Below are 16375 nucleotides of genomic sequence, written 5' to 3' on the forward strand. Positions count from 1 at the left end.
TACCCACTCCTTGAAGTAATAAACCAAGTGTGAGAGGCTGGCATGGTATATGCTGTCCACTAATTGAAGTGGGCACCCTTTACCAGTCCAGACAACCCTTATGATGATTTAAGAGGTCTCAGACAACCTTAGAAAGCTATCCAAGTGGTAACTGTGGAGACTGCCTTCAGTCTAAGTCTTGAAGGAGTGTAAAGCAGCTTGTTTTACCAGAATGCAATCTTATAGTATAGATTAAACGAAAAGAGAACCACATAGTAGTTATAAAAAATATATATTTTTTATATAACACTATCTAGTACGTTACAGTATCTCCTACACGGAGATAGACACAAAGCACACAATTCTGACAGTAAATAGCACTAATACACAGTGTTACTGTTAATGTTAATGTTAATGACATTTGTAAAGCGCACTGTTGCCCAAGGGCGTCCTGGCGCTATAAGTGATGGTCCCTTAAAGGCGGAGATTGAAATGCCTAGAGCTTTATGCGTTGAACAACCAGGTTTTTAGGGCTTTTCTGAAAACGAGCAGCTCTGTTGTGCCTCTAAGAGAAAGTGGGAGGGCATTCCATGCCTTGGCCACGCCCACAAAGAAACTTCTACCACCCCAATTGGCTTTCTTTGCCAATGGAATGCGGATCAGTTTAGCTCCTGAGGAGCGCAGAGACCTAGACGGGGCATACCACTTGGTATTTTGGATCAGGTGTTTTGGACCTGTAGAATGTAGTGCTTTGTGAGTTATGCACAAAGCCTTAAACAGAACTTGTTTCCTAACAGGCAGCCAGTGTAGCTTTTTAATTTCTGCCGAGATGGATTTGTATTTTGGAATGCCTGACAGCAGTCTGGCTGCTGCATTTTGTAGGAGTTGCAGTTTCTTTAGGAGACCTTCCTGTCCGTTGACATATAGGCCATTGCAATAGTCCAACCTGGACATAGCTAAAGCTGTGACAACCGTTTTCTGACTTGCTATGGGGAGATAGTCCAGTATTTTTTTACATGATTTTAGGATGTAAGAGATTGTTGAAACAACTTAGTTGACTTGGTCTTTGTGGGTCAGTTTGTTGTCAATAATGAACCCTACATTTCCCACTTTCCTAACTGGTGTTGGAAGAGGGCCAAAAGAATCTGGCCACCAGGCTGGTGTCCAAAATTGAGCGTTATTTTCGAAAAGGATCACCTCCGTTTTGGCCGAGTTGAGCTTTAGACAATTCTGGGCCATCCAGCCACCTACAGCTGTCATACAGTCATGAAAACGCCTTCCTGGCTCCTGAGTTTCCTTCGGAAGCATAGAGACCACTATCTGAGTATCGTCAGCGTATGAGGTCAGCTTGAGTCCAAAGGAGCCAATAAGGGGAGCAAGCTGGGAAACATAAACATTAAAAAGAGTGGGGCTCATAGATGACCCCTGCGGGACTCCACAGGGAGTAGAAAAGGGCTTAGCAAAAAAGTTGCTGAGCGTAACTGTCTGCTCTCTATCGGTTAAGAAAGATTGAATCAGTTTCCAAGCCATGCCTGTAACACCAACCTCCTGGAGCCGGTCCATCAATAAATTATGATGGACCGTATCAAATGCCGCCGAGAAGTCCAACATGATCAGGGCTCCATTACCTCCTTGATCTAGAGTGGCTCTTATTTCTTCCGTAGATTTAATGAGAGCCGACTCAGTACTATGGCTCCCTCTAAAACCGTTCTGCGTGTGATCCAGTTTATGAACCTCCTCCAGAAATTGACTGAGTTGGGTATTTATAAGTTTTTCAATAATGTTTGCGGGAAGCGGTAGTCTGGAGATTGTCCTAAAGTTATTGGCGTCCATGGGGTCAAGTTGTGGTTTCTTGAGCAGAGGCACCCCAACCAGTGCGCCCCGGGGGGACCAAACCATATACTAAGAAAGTGGTATTAAACCACCACTCGCGTCTGGACTATTTTGAGAGGATGTAGAATCGTTGGGACCCAAAGGAACCACCCAAGATAGGGACCCCATGGAGGACGGGTGCAGTGCGGGAACACAACCATGTGCTATGTACTAGTCTATGTGAAAGTCACGTTGGAGTTTTAGAGATTAAGGACCCTTCCCTGTGGACTACGAAGAAACCCAATGGAAGACAGAAGGTTGAAGAGCCACCCCACCCGTGAATACTGAAGTATCCAAGTTACTAAACCAGGGAAGCCGGGTGCATAGGTGTGAAGTGGGGTCAGAAACTGCTGTCAAATCCAATGGAGGACTTCAAAGAAGAGCCGCTTCTGGAAGGGAAAAGAATGTCTGTTGTAATCCAAACATGGATTCTGGTTGAGGAGTACATGAAAGTAGAGGGGTCGGGTATTGAGCTGCGGGGACCAGGTGATGTTGAGGATGACCAGGAGCCAGATGCAAGCTGTCCCTTGTAGGATGTCGAGTGCTGAGGGGTCTCTGTCCGGCAGGATCGCCAACAAGCCTTGGCAACGGCAACCCACACAGGAAGTCAAGAAAGTGTACGGTTCGGACCAGCAAGGTCCAGGAGACTCACCACACACAGGGGAGTCAGGGCAAGCCTGGAGCAACCAGAAGAGCCCAAGAAAAGCAAAGTTGACCCTCAAATGGACCCACAGGCCTGAGGCACAGGAGTCGCGAGAGGACCTCAAGCAGCTTCACAAAACAGCACACCACGGACCACTCGGTGCTAGGTGGATGAAGATCTTTGTGGAGAAAGTCGGCAGAGGTTGGGGCTACTCGGAGCCCAATGCACTTGTCAAAGAATTGCCAACAAGCACTTGCACTTGAAAATACACACAGCACACAGGGGTTCTGGTATTACAACCCCCATGAGGGATACTGTCCTCAAACTTGGTGAAAGGGCAGCTCGGGCCTCGAGGGTCATAGAAACCCACCTCCTGTGTTGCTGGACCCTTAAGAGTCCGTAGGAGCTCAGGTTCATCAGACTAGTCAGCAGTGTTGCGGTGCCTGAGAATGAAGGGGAGTGACTCCTTCACTCCAAAGGAGATTATCTTCAGTTGTCTTTGATGCTCCACAGGTCCTGCACGGATCCTGTATGGTGCACAGGCAGAGACATTGCAGCAAACTGAGAGGGAGATGGAGTCAGGCCCAAATGAAGTCCAGCGAAGTCCAGAGTGCCCAAATGGTCGATGTGCTGTGGTTTCAGGTCAGCTCTTCAAACCATTCTGGCTGGCCCGCAACTCACAGGCGATGCTGGCTCCTCCAGCCATCCTAGGTGCAGACTTTGTTCCTCATCCTCATCAACATCATTCTCAACCTCTGGGTGCTCACCAGTCTTCCTGACTGCCAGCCAGGACCTCAGCACCTTTTGCAGCTCCTCCTTTCCAGTGAGGCCTTTAATAAAACACTCAAACTTCCTGCAGAATGTTTTGAGCTGAGGCACTGTATAGGTCTCCAACCTCTCCTGCTCAAACACCAAATCTGCAGGTACGGCTAATGCACACCAGACTGAGATATGATTGTGGCCAAAACTCAAGAGTTTCAAAAAAACAGTATGCTGGTACGTAATGGTCTGCAATATGGATGTAGTGTACACCAGTTACTGTATGCAATGTTCAAATACTAGGCCTATCCTCACCCCTGATCACCAATGTTAAATATGGGGTGTTAGACCTGGCATCCTTGGCGTGGATTCCCCCTATCCTTTTGCCTCTACCTCCTGTATTTTTGATGCTGTGCTGGATTTCGTTTTTGCTGGTTTAGATGTTTTGGGCACTCTGCCACTGCTGATCAGTGTCAGAGTGCAAGTGCTCCCTGTGTAAATTGTGATTGTAATTGGTAATCCATGATTGGCATATTTGTCTCACCAAGAAGTCCCTAGTAAAGTGCACTGAGTGTGCTGGTGATACAAATGGTACTAGTGGGCCTGCAGCACTGATTGTGCCACCCACATGAGTAGCCCTAAAATGGTGTCTCAGGCCTGCCACCGCAGTGCCTGTGTGCAGTCTGTGAACTCCCATGTCCTCCTGGTCAGTGTCCCCACTGACCAGGCTTAACCCTTCCCTTTCTGTGCACATTGGTCACCCCTATGGAAGGCCCAAGGTACCCCCCTGGGCAGGGTGCTTTGTATGTGAAAGGTAGAGCATGTACTAGTGCAGGTGACATGCTCTGGTAGTGAATGGCAGCCATTTTTGTTTTTCACTATTGTAAGGCTACCTTGCCCATAGGCTATCATGGGGAATGCTGGCTACAGTGGCTACCAGCGTATCTTCCCATAGGAGCAAGGGGGTCTCTAGTTTTCAGTGGTTTTTACTCTGTAGAGACCCTCACTCTAGTCAGGGTAAGAGAGTCACGCAGCTAAGATAACCCCTGCTCACCCCCTTGGTAGCTTGGCACGAGCAGTCAGGCTTGTCTTAGAGGCAATGAGTAACGTATTTGTACACACACAGTAACACAGTGAAAACACTACAAAAGGAGTCCACAACAGTTTGGAAAAAGTCAATATTTATCTAAAAAAAAGTAGACCAAGAGGATGAAAATCCAACATAGAAAAGTCAAAATATCACTTTTGAATGATTAAGCCAGTTTAGTCTATAGAAATCATTAGATGCGTTTCTTTTAGCACAAATTACCTTATATGCATCAAAAATAAAACATGGTAGAAGGCGCAGTGGAAGTGAGGTGCCGGAAAAGCAAAGTAATGTGTTGGTACCCTACTGCACAGAGGAGGTGATGCTTCAGTTCCTCACTGGCAGAGGAAGAGATGTGTTGGTTCCTTACTGCTAGGCAGGGGAGGTGACGCGTTGGCTCCTTTCTTGCAGGAGAGGTGATGCATTGGTTCCTTACTGGCAGGGGAGGTGATGCTTTGGTTTCCAGACATGTGGCCTTAGTTCCTTACTGCAGCATGGTTTTGATAAAGAATTGGCACCCAGGGACGATGCGTCAAAAATCTTGACATGCTGCATCGAAGTGATAGCGGCAAAGCATGTGCTGTGTCAATTTCAAAGCTGTGAAGCAGGAACTGTGTTGGATTCAGGCTGTGTGCCACAAACGTCGGTGAAATGGTGTTAGGGACTCATGCTTCAGCAATTTTTCTGCCATGCTACCATGGCACACTGGGGCCTACAGTGAAACCGTGGTTGATGTGTCGAGCGGGAGCACGATTTGTGGCAGCAGCAGCAAAAATAAACCAGGCACTGGAAGTTAATGAATTGATTTTCTCCTTCAGATCACTAGGTTACACTTCGAAATGCCCACGAGCTGGATTTGATACCACTTGGCAAGGAAGGAGTCTCAGCAGAAGAGCGTTGGCACTGGCAGGTGACATCTTTGATGACTCTGAGAGTTCTTAACAAGAGGAAAGCTCAACTCAGTTTCAGTTTCAGTAAGTCTTTATTTCGAAACAAAATTCATAAAAGACATAAAAAACATTACAATGATTTTTAAGAAAAGGGGAAAAGCACTATTAAACAATTGTTAAATTGTTAAAAGAGTATTAAGCAGTTAATTAATAGATAATAACTTCCCGTAAAAGTGATCATCAGACATACTCATTAAAACATCTAGATTAGAAAAGCATTCTTAAAATCAAGATAGGATATTTGGGTGTCTGCTACGGATGATCCAAGCCCATCCCAAGAACTTGGCAACGCCAACCACCACAAACTCAGACTGGTTAATACTAAGGGAACTCAGGGCGGCTAAGTGCCCCTTACAATCTAGCCTCCTACAAACAGGTTGGAGCCACTTAAGTCGAGGCGAGCGATAGGCAGGACATAAAAAAAGAAATGACCAATACTCTCAAGTTGATCTGGGCACCAAGGACAACAAGTGTTACAATTAGTTTTCCATTTTGCCTTAAAGGAGTTAATCGGAAGTGATCCGACATGAAATTGATGATAAAGTTTGCGATCCAAATTTTTACAAATCACATCCCAATATGGCTCTAGGAAGGGTAACAGTTTATGGGATAAAAACTTTCCAGTTCTGATTGATTCACTGCAGTCAACTTAACTGAGGCCCAAAATAGGTCTTTAAAGTCTTGTTTTGATGGAAAGACGGACATCAACGGATTTATCCACAGCTGCTCAAGGCCCATCTCTCGCAAAATTAACTTTACTTCCTTTAGCCATGGGATTTTGGAGGCTCCCCACAGTGTTTTAACCTCATCTAACTCCTTGGCGAAGAGGCTGAGTTCTGGAGTTGTCCAAATCCGGCGCCAGAACGCCACCAGACGAAACCTGGCCATCTCATTTAGTGGTTTACACCCAAGGTCTAACAACAACGGTTTGGTAGGCGTTGATTGAGGAAGGCCAACCAAATTACGCAAAAATTTATTTTGAGATATGACCAGGGGGGATAGATTCTTAAAACCCCAAATATCCACACCATACAATGTTGCTGCGTTTATCTTTGCCTCATAAATTTTCAGTACCGGGGCAACTCGTTTCGTCAAAGACTTCTTCTGCTCCTGCAGTAAACTACCCGTCAAACGTGAGAACTTAAGTGTTAGAGCCTCGATCTGGGGGGCCCAACTTAACTGGTGGTCCAGAGTCACACCCAGATAGGTCATTACGTTTACCTGTTCTATCGATACACCATCCAAGCTAACGTTACTTCTAATTGGTTTTTTATTGCTAAAAACCATGAATCTAGTTTTATCTACATTGATCTGTAGGTCGTTTACCCTGCAAAATTCTGAAAACGTGTTTAATGCTGTTTGCAGCCCACTACGGGATTTTGAAAGGAGCAGGGTATCATCAGCAAAGATTAGCATTGGATATTTCGACCCATCCAATGATGGCGCATCAGTATGTATGTTGGAAAAGAACCCCACCACCTGATTTATAAATAGGAGGAAGAGGGTCGGGGCCAACACACAACCCTGTCGCACCCCGCGTGTGACCGGGAACCTTTCGGTCACCTGACCCTGTCCGCCCCACCTCACTTTGGCATTGTTGGCGTCATGCAATCTTATCACAACATTCAAAAGTTCATGGGGGAGGCCCATCTGTCTAAGGGAGTCCCACAGCTTCTCTCTCGGGACCAAGTCGAATGCCGACTTTAAGTCCACAAATGCGGCATAAATGGCCCCTCCTCCCAGGGTTACCACCTTCCAGTACAGCATGTTTAGCCTGAAGACCTGATCTAAAGTACTGGTTCCCTGTCTAAAACCAGCTTGCATGGGGGACAGTATTTCTTCTACCTCCATCCACCAATGAATTCGTGCAAGTACCATCCTTGAAAAGATTTTTTGCAATGAGTCTATCAAACTAATAGGTCGATAGTTCCCTGGGGAAGACCGGTCACCCTTTTTGAACACAGGTAAAATCTCAGCTCCTTTCCAGGAGTCGGGGACCCTGGCCCCACCTGCAATTGCATTAGCCAACACTGTGATATACGGGACCCAAATATCGGGATTTAATTTAAAAAGGTCTGCGGGGATCGCATCTAAACCGGGTGCTTTTCCCGACTGTACATCGGCTAGGGCATTTCTTACATCAGTTGGAGAGAATATAAGTTCAACTCCAGCATTAGTGTGAGAGGCCCCCAAATACTCCTGCTGATTTTCTATAATGGTTCTTGTATCTTTAAATTGCGCGGAGAAAAAACTCACCCAATCCTCTTGAGAAAAATTGTTCTCAAGCCTATGAGATTCGGAACTTCTGCCCCACTTAACTGTCTCCCAGAACTTGTTCTGATTGGAAGAATAACATGCCAAGAGGAGCTCTAACCAATAACCATCTTCCCATTCTTTCTTCGCTGCCCATAAGATTTTTTTGTATAGAAACCTTGCTTTTTTAATTTCAGTGCTATCCCTTAATTTAACAGCCTTAATTAGGTCGCTATGAGCTTCTCTACAACTTTGGGTGTACCACCTTTTATGATGGTCATTTTGTTTTGTCCTTAGGGGCCTAGTTAGCAGAGTTTTCAATCCCACAAAACATTGTTCGTGAAGATCAATAATCAGCGAGCTATTCACCAGAGGCAGGGGGTTTGCAACTCAATCCCTTGGAGAACTTCGGAAAGATACAGAAAGCAAAGTCCAGTCCTTTCACTCTCAGGACAGAAGCAGCAAAAAGCAGGCCAGCACAATAAAGCAACAGGTAAAATGGCAGTCCCTCCGACAGCATCCAGCTCATCTTCTTGGCAGAATGTCCTCAGTCCAGAAGTGTTCTGATTTTGGGGTGTTGGAGGTCCAATTCTTATACTCCTTTCTGCCTTTGAAGTAGACAAACTTCAAAGGAAAGTCTTTGTAGTGCACAAGACCCTGCCTTTCTTCTGACCTGACTCCGGGCACACTATAGGGGGTGGAGACAGCTTTGTTTGAGGACAAGAAGAGCCCTATTCAGGAAAGCCCATCAGTCAGGTGATGGCCCATCGGGATATGCAAGGCACACCTCCACTCCATTTGTGTGACAGTCTAGAGTGAATGCACAAGATCCCAACTGTCAGCCAACCCAGAATTTAACAGAAAGGCAGAGGCACAGAATGGTTAAGCAGAGATAATGTCCACTTTGTAAAAGAGGCATTTCCAAACACGCTATTTAAAAACCAACTTCACCTAATGATGTATTTTTACATTGCGAGTTCAGAGACTCCAAACTCCAAATCTCAAACTGCTCCCAATGGGAAGTTACATTTAAAAGATATTTCAAGGTAATCCCCATGGGAGAGATAGGCCTTGAAATAGTGAAAATTTTAATTATCAGCATTTCATTATTAAGACATCTAAAAAACAATAGCACATGTCCTACATTTTAAATACACTGCACCCTCCCAATGGGGCTGCCTTGGGCCTACCTTATGGATGATTTACATGTAGTAAAAGGGACGGTTTGGGCCTGGCAAGTGGGTGAACATGCCAGGATACAATGGCAGTTTAAATCTTCACTCACAGACACTGTAGTGGCAGGTCTGAGACATATTTGCAGGGCTACTCATGTGGTTGTCTCAATCAGTGCTGCAGGCCCGCTTGCAGCATTTGGCTTACAGGCCTGGGCACACCTAGTGCACTTTACTAGGGACTTACTAATAAATCAAGTATCCCATTCACGGATAAACCAATCACCAATACATTTTAGACAGAGATTGCATGCACTTTAGCAATAGTTAGCAGTGGTAAAGTGCCCAGAGTCCTAAAGCAAACAAAAACCGGTGAGAAAAAAATTGGAGGAAGAAAGCAAAACGTTTCAGGTATTGTCATAGTAATCTGGAAGCATTTTCAGTGGATTTGGAAGACCATGTATTGATTATGACCTCATACAGACTGGAGACTACCCCTTGATGGAGGCCTCATGTTCGGAGGTGAACAATTTACTTACCTTCAGTAATGCTCTCTATGGTAGATACTCTAACCACCTTAGTCCTCTACTTAAAATATCCCCCAGGTGGCAACCTGGATCTGGAGAATTTTTTACAGTGCTCCCACATGCTGATAGGTAGTATCATGCAGAACTGCGCTGAATACAAACCCCCATGTAAGTAACAAAGTGGAGCCGCATATAAAAAGCACCCCTGCATGCTGACATCAGTTTCTTGTTTTTTCCCTTCCTGCGTATGCCAACGTGAAATATGAACAATTGTTGGTAACAGTGTGCTGAGTACTAGCATGAGACCTTTTTAGATCTGAAGAAGAGGCCACTCCATTAAACTGGAAGTTGGGATGGCAGTGAAGAATTTGTAGTTAGAGTATCCACAAGAAGGAGCATTATATATTGTAAGTAACAGTTCTTCTGATGGATGCATCTAACTGCAGATTCCTGACCTTAATATAGATACTAAATCAATACATCCCTAAGTTGGAAGGTCTGTGGAGTGGGTTCAAATCAAAAAGTCCTGCATAACTGAGTGGACGATATGTCCTTTCTGCTGGAACTGCCTGCCAAGATGGTAGTGCTTTCTGAACATATGCATTGATGCCCACATCGCAGCCACCATATATCAAGAATAGGGACTCCTCATGCCAATCTAGTGGTAGAGGCATTAGCCCTGTTGGAATGGGCTCTCAAACCTTCCGCCAACTATTTCTTGACTTTATTTAGAGGACAATCGACCTCAACAGAGTCCTCTTCTGTAGTCTTTTTTTTACTCCAGGTACACCTACAAAAAATTGGTTGTCTTCTCAATGGTCTTTTGTATAATCAGTGTAAAAGCTTATAGCTCGTTTGGGTATCCAACTGATGGAGCCTCTCTTTCTCTCTTTAGGGGTAAGAGAGAGCAAAGAACGCTGGAAGAGTGATCTATTGCCCAAAGTGAAAAGTATTCACAACTTTCAGAAAGGAGACCACACAAGTCCTCATCACCAATTTATCTTCAAAAAAGGGGTTGTAGGCTGATTGCACCAAAAGTGCCTGTGATTCACACATGCAGCAAGCTGATGTGATTGCAATGTGGAATACAGCCTTCAAGGTCATAAGAAGCAGCAAGTAGCTCTACATAGACTCAAAGTGTGCACACGAGGAGTGTTAAGACCAAATCCCACTGTGGTATCACAAAGGAGGGAATATGTATGTTAAATCTTCAATAAGCTGTATCACAACAGGTGATTTAAAAAAAGTGGTTGGTTCAGCAAATGCAGAAGGGCCCAACAAATAATGTTTTACAGTGGCCATTGCGAGGCCTTCCTAGTCTAAAAACAAAACAAATAAAAGGACATTCCATAGCTTTACTAGTAAGAGGTGTGTCCCAGTCACCAGACCAGGTTACAAATTTGTCCCAGCACAAATGGATCTCATGGAGGGGTGGCTGGTTGTTCAGATGACACACACCACATTAGGTGGCAAATCAAACACAGTCAAAGGCAGCTGTGCAAGTTGCATGGATATGGGTAGAGGACCCTGCTGTTGCGACACTAAGCCCTCCCAAAGTGGTAATCCGATCGGAGGACAGATGCTCATTCTCAGGAGAGACAATCTTGGCTCACTAGGATGACTTGGGCCCTGTCATTGTTGATCTTCATTAGAATTCTAGGCAGCAGAAGTAGTGGAGGGAAGAAGTTGGATGTTCCCTGTCAGCCCGAAGGTGTCTCCTAACAAGTCTTCTTCTGAAACTTTGCAACGTATTGTCACTGCTCTTTCTCTACAGTGGAGAAGAGATCTAGCCAGCACTTTCTCCACTGAAAGTAGATTCCCTCAGCTCAGTTTGTCTGTTCTGGCATTCAAGGGCCATGAAAAGCTGGTTGTTGCATAATTTGCGCACAGTTCTGAGATGCACAGCCATGAAGCAGAAAGCAAGCATCGATCTATCCCAAGTAATCCATAGGAATCAACATTGTATTCAACTTTTTCCCTGTGTTTACACACTTGATACAGAGGCAGCATGATTTCAATCTTCAAATGCAAGTGAAAAGCCCATCCAGGCTTGTCTCCACAGCATATCGAAATTCATATATTTTTATCCCAGGTTGCATTGCTGGTATACATTTAGGGCTGCATGCCCTTCTTCAGAGGTAATTACAATGTAAAAAAGAAATCCATCAATAACTGCTAGAAACCTCATGTTCAAAACATAAATGAAAACGTTAGCGATATATAATATGCTATTTGTAAAAAAGTTGGGTTAACACTACTACCAAAACATGCTGTAAACTGTTGATTGCACCAACAAATTTTTACTTACTTTGAAACTGTGAAAGATTTAGTTCCATAATAAATTATGCTAAACAATTCGGTGTGACCCCGCGACTTCCACCAACCCAGAGTCTGACGATGTAATTTGAAACTCAATGCGGGAAACCACTATAGAGCACAAAAATTCCCAATATCCCAGCATGAATCAAACAGCGACTTGCAATGTGAGCAGCGGAGTATTTTAAATCTGCTAAAAAGTAAATAGTCTAGTCAGTCAACAAGGTAACCAGGGGCCTAGCTGCCTGATGTGTTTATCGCGCAACATCCAGAATTGTTCAAGCAGCAAGCTGCTTTTAAGCACACCTGTAATGAGTGCCCCAGGTGTTCTGAGCCTGTTGTGAGTTTTGAACTACACCACGTGACCAGCTCCCCATCCAAAAACAAAAGAAACAAGCATTTGCTATGCAATCGGTCTCTGCCTTGGGATCTTATATGTATTTAGCCCTGCAGCACATTAACCTGGGTGCTGAAACATCTGCTTTTCTTTAAAAATGGAGAGAAAGTAAGCACCAAACTGTGTGGCATGCCAAGTATGGAAACACATGGAGAGAAATATTGCCTTTTAGCTGGAAAAGCTATAGTCCAAAGCTCTGTTTTTAATATAAAGTCAGGCCCTTCGGTGGTCATATCACTGACAATACAAGATTTGATAAAAATAGGATTGTCTATGGGTGCTCTTGAAAGACAATTTATATGGACTGGAATCTAGAGAATGCTAAAGTGATACTGGTATTTTACTGACCTCTGCTGGTCGTTTTCTATCAAGAAAGTTAAATAGAGGCAGTTGCCAGAAAAATTAAAAAAAGAAATTCCTTCAGCAGAAAGCAATTCCGGTATTTTACTGACCTCTACTGGTCGTTTTCTATCAAGACAGTTAAATAGAGGCAGTTGAACAAAACCAAAGCAATTCTGGAATTCTACTGACCTCAACTGGTTGTTTTCTATCAAGAAATTTAAATAGAGGCAGTTGAACAGAAAAAAAGTCCCTAAGCGGAAGCAGACAAGTCCTAGGGCTGATCTCCAGAGCCCACAAAGTACATATAAGTATATTCTAAAGTATATACAATAGGTCTCGAATGCTCGATCTAAAAAGTGAACCGAAGTATTCACGTGCATAAGAAACCTGGACGAGAAAATTCACGTGTTTAAAAGTAAAGCAAACCTCTTTTGCTAGTGTTCAGTCACATAAAAATAAAACCATTCTTATACAATCACAACTAATTATTATTACTCTAGGTGATAGTTTCCCGAAACACAAACCCCCGTAACCCATTTGTAAAAATAAACAATGCATATTGCATAAGAAACAACTGATGGATAAACCAAATATTAAATATGTAAAATAATACACACAATAACCGTGGCGTTCAGACATGGCAGCTCATTCGTTGCTTAAAGCAGTATGGGAATGACCCCCACTGATGAACTGTTAAGTCGTGCAGTCTACTCCGGTGGCCCCCTGGATGAATTTCTCATGTAATCTTAGATTCTTGGGAGCAGACTATCGAACAGGACAGAATCATAAATATATCAGAAATGGGTGATAGAATATGCGCTCCACTGTTCTGACCATGTTTGAAATGCTAAAAGGCAAAGGTTTGGCGTGCAACCTCAGCAAGTGCTCTGCCCCACAGCATGTTTGGAAATTGAAAAACTGACTGGCACACAATTACGCACAGTTCCAAGATGCACAGTGATGAAGCTTAAAGCAAGAATCCATATATCCCAAGTAATCAATATCAACCAAAATAGTATTCAACCGAACCGTTGAGTGTAACTCTCGATAGAGATGCAACGTGATTTCAGTCTTCAAATACAAGTGAAACGCCCATCCAGGTGATGTGCTCTGGAGATAAGCCTGGATGGGCGTGTCACTTGCATTTGAAGATTGAAAACGCGTTGTCTGTATATCAAGTGTGTAAACACAGGAAACACAGGAAAAAAGGAAGTAGTGGGAATAACAACCCACATCTTTCTCCGAGTGCAGTATCCTCTCCATGGTACCTATAGAGAGTAAGAGGCTGAATTCACTCTGGCGTGGGGGGGGTGTAGGGTGGGGAGGAGAGGAAAAGTAAGGTAGAGCATTGTATTTTTTAACAATTTGCAGGATCCATCTGTCAGACAGGATGGATCACCAATCCCAAATCCCACTGGTTGAGCATGCACCACTGAGAGCAACCTAAAGTGGTTTGATGGCCATTGCCGCAGGGAAGGAGGAGCTAGAGGACGAATGCCCCTGTCAGCCTGCAGGCTGTTTGCTGGTTCCAGGTCCACAGCCCCAAAAGCACTGGGCTGTGTGTTGGATCACAGCCTAGGAATTCTATCTTTGCCAATACTGGGCCAATACTGGGCCCATAACTGCCGGGCGCCACTCCTGTTAGCTCTTTGCCCGCTAGTCCGGTTCGATTTTAATTCACTCGCATTTGTTATCATTTGATTCTGATTCGAATTTGAATTTTGGGGGGAGTGTCAGACATTTTGCGTTGCATTTTCGTGCTCTTGTAACTTTTTAAAAGACTAATAATAAAATTAATTCAGCGTGTTGTTCCAGACCTTAACCACAGCCGGGTAGCGCAATTTTGGACGTGACACGCGCTTCGCGCGGTCAGAGGTCCAGTCGTTGGACGTATCTCCTCAACACTGGCCAAACCCTGTTTAACTATTTAAATGTGTTTGGACAGAAAGCGCAGCGTCGAGCGCAGCGGGCGCGCCTAAGACAAGCCCGTCTGCGCCCGTGCGCGCCCAACCGGGCCTAGGGCCCACAACCCCTGGCCAAAACCTATCCTACACATTTCATGAATTAAGAGCACTGGCGAAACATCGTACCCAGCTGCCTTACGACGTGGTTAACCGTATTCGGTTGCACCAAATAGGAAACATAATAGCGGATTCGATAACACCCCCTCATGCCCCTTCTACTAGCGGACCTACGACTCCTAAGTCATTGAACATTTGCCTTCTCTATCTTAACACTAGGTCATTAGTCAAACACCAGCTGGAGATTTTTTTGTTGCTCTCTACGGATAAGCCGGACGTGTTTCTGCTTCAGAAACATGGTTGACTCCGGAGTCTACACCAGACATATTAGCAGCCCTCCCCTCAGATTATTATATTCTGAATGTCAACCGGCATCCAAGCAAGTCAGGTGGGGGCGTGGCAGCTACCCTACATAAGAAACTTAAGAGCACCTTAAGGCCCTCCTTTGAATTGCCCGATGTGGAGAACATGGTAATCTCCCTAGACTCTACTGCGGGAACTATTGTATTAGTGTTGATTTACCCCCCCCCCCCCCAGTCCATGCCATCATTCCCGCTCTTACTTAGCGAACAAATGGCTAACCTTTTGACAAATCACTCCAGGGTCTTGCTTGTTGGGGATCTGAATTATTGGGCTAACGACGTACTTGGCGGCCCACAAGCTGTAGAACTGCATGAATTACTATCTAACTTGAACTTAACCCAGATTGTGTCCTCCCCTACTCATATCAAAGGACATATACTGGATCATATCTGGTCCCATAATTTGTTAATATCGGAACCCCTGATCGCTCCTTGTATATGGTCAGACCATTACCTGATTGACTGTACGCTCAGGCTTAGTAACAGGCAGAAACAACCAAAGGTTGAGGGAGGATTGAAGAGAAAATGGAGAACTCTTGAAACTCAAGAGTTCATCCACACCCTTACCGATTCCCTTCCTACTTTCAACCCTAATGTTGACATCATGGAACCTGCCATCGTGAAATGGCTGGAAACGGCAAGTGATGAGCACGCCCCTCTGATTCCATTTTCTCGCTCTAGACAACAAGAGGCTCATAAATGTTTCACTGCTGAACTGAAACTACAAACATTGTCTCTTAGACAACTAGAAAGGAAATGGAGGTATGGATATCTCACTCCAGACAGACTTAAGTATATATATATATATATATATATATTACCTACTGGCGGTCGCCAGTAGGTATATATAGTTAGGATTTTTTCTCTATGGGATTTTTGAAACTTCTATGTCTAATAACTTTGGCGTTTGTGGACGGAATTGGCCGAAATTTTCAGGAAAATGGAACATTCTGTTTCTGAGCAGCCCCTGAAAATTTGGGGGGGTTTCGTCAAGGGGGGGCCGAGAAAAAAGGGGGGTCCCAAAACGTGTTTTTAACATTGAGTTTTCCATAGGGCGGTTGGCCTCACTTTTAGCCCGAACGGCTGAATGGATTTGCACGAAACTTGGCAAAATTGTAGGGACTGGTAGCCCGATGTGCCTTTGCTAGGTCTCAATATATGTGCTCCAGTGGATTTTGAGAAATTAACGTTCAAAAAAAGATATATATCTGTAACAGCGGACCGGGCAGCGCTCCAGTTTGCGTACTTTTCGCGTTATGGAGCTTTGTGAAGCGAAGCTGATTGGTTCTCCGGCGTCTGTAAACATTCCAACCAGTCCGTAGCGGCCGCCATCTTGTCTCTCGGTAGGATCGAGAGACAAGAGGAGGCCAAAGCGAAGGGGAAAATGACCATAAGGGGGCATAGTACATCCTCCCTGACCCCCTAGGTTTGATGTGGAGGTTTTTAAAGGGCCCCGCGGGGCAAAAAAAAAAAAAAATAATAATAATCGAACGGCTGAATGGATTTGCACGAAACTTGGCAAAATTGTAGGGACTGGTAGCCCGATGTGCCTTTGCTAGGTCTCAATATATGTGCTCCAGTGGATTTTGAGAAATTAACGTTCAAAAAAAGATATATATCTGTAGCAGCGGAACGGGCAGCGCTCCAGTTCGCGTACTTTTCGCGTTACGGAGCTTTGTGAAGCGAAGCTGATTG

At 44.5% G+C, this 16375-nt stretch overlaps 1 protein-coding gene across 1 annotated transcript in view; it reads left to right on the top strand.

Moving 5' to 3' along the window:
• The window catches only part of CA11 (carbonic anhydrase 11 (inactive)), a 954158-nt gene that overhangs the window by 703409 nt on the left and 234374 nt on the right, over nucleotides 1-16375 (top strand). The gene's annotated exons all lie outside the window — the stretch shown is intronic.

This window comes from Lissotriton helveticus, chromosome 7 (assembly GCF_964261635.1).
Source record: "Lissotriton helveticus chromosome 7, aLisHel1.1, whole genome shotgun sequence".
NCBI lineage: Eukaryota > Metazoa > Chordata > Amphibia > Caudata > Salamandridae > Lissotriton > Lissotriton helveticus.